Genomic DNA, 1,651 nt, shown 5'->3' with positions numbered 1-1,651 from the left:
AATTGGTTGGTACTTGTATAATGTAACGTTATAATAGAAAATATACCACACAGTCTAAAATAATAGGTCATAGGTCATATTGTTATAACAGTGTGTGTACAAAATTTGTCAAGGACACAAACTATAGTGGGAGGGCAATACGCACACGACTGTAATAAGTCGATAAAAAACGCTATTAGATCATCGCGATAAGTTAGACCCACAAAATATACTTAATGAATATTTCACAAACAATAATAATAATAATATAATGCTATATTATGTCTAGGTTAACTGCATAGTGCATATATGATCGATAACCGCTTGTACCGTTCAGACGATAAGTCACAGACTATTATAAACTGTATAGAAAATACAAGTGTAATTAAGATCATTAAGATGATTAACTGTTCGGTCATTCGCTATAATATATTTTGTCTTAATTAATTGGTTGTACTCCGTTACAACGCGAAGCTCAATAATACGTGTCAAACTATATTATACATAAACGGAGTCGAAGCGTTTTTACATGAGTGCGGCGTGGTGGAAGTACATATTATTATTATTAAAATATAAAAAAACTCAATAATAACGTAATGAGGGGTCACAATTTCCAATACTTTGAACTTCAGTTGCACCGCAAATACGAAATATAAATAAAACGTATCGAAAAACAATTATTATTTGAGGTACCTAAAAATGAGCATAATATATTGTAGTCCATTTTAGGGGAGGGTGACCTTTTTTTTTTGAAAAAAGGAAATCCCGATTAGGACGATGAACAGAAAATGTAGTACGGTATACCCCCCCCCCCATCAAAACTTTGATCACTACACTAATGCAGATTAGGTCAGGTACCAACCCATATTATATGTTCGGTGGGTTGTGTTTCTGAAGTCTCCGTATTCCGTTGTGTATTATACATATAAATGCATAAAGAAATCGATGAAATTCCGCAGCCATCGAGTGTAAATAATCGACGTCGAAAAACGACCTACATAAATTATTGTATTTATACAACGCCGATTGAGATTAATAGGGGAATCCGCTAGACGTCAGATCCGAAAACGTGATGCTGGTTGTATTTTCGAAAAATAACAATTATTTTAAACATCGATTAATAACAATAGGAATAATAAACATGGTAACAATATTATACTTTCGTCTTACGGTACCCTTAGCGGCAGAATATGATACAGCTGCATGCAGATGCAACCAGTGGAGGAACGAGAATAATAATATGTATAATTCTATGATATAAATTATCTTTAGGTTTTATTGTACCTATAATAATAATAATAATAATAATAATAATATTTATTACATTGAAACTGCCGCCAAACATCTTCCACGGTCTGTATAATACTATATGGGTACGGACGATTGTAGATAAATTACATAATAGATTATTGTAATAATAAATTCGAGCAATTTTCAATATTAAAAAAACTTTCTACCCTATAATAAAAAAAAATACCATTTTAGCGTTCTTTGATGTTTCAATTGAAAAAACAAATACACTAAAAATCGATCCGTCAAATATAGAATATTATGAATCAAAATCCGTTTTCGAAATTAAAATCCATCCAACTTACATAAGAAGGTTTTGTCTTAACACCGAATGGCACACTTTTTGTTTAAAAGCACTGTCACAGTTCTGTTTGTTTTCACT

The sequence above is a fragment of the Myzus persicae genome, unplaced genomic scaffold (assembly GCF_001856785.1).
Source record: "Myzus persicae strain clone G006 unplaced genomic scaffold, MPER_G0061.0, whole genome shotgun sequence".
NCBI classification, from domain to species: domain Eukaryota; kingdom Metazoa; phylum Arthropoda; class Insecta; order Hemiptera; family Aphididae; genus Myzus; species Myzus persicae.
The sequence above is the reverse complement of the archived record's forward strand: the minus strand, read 5'-3'. Positions refer to the sequence as shown.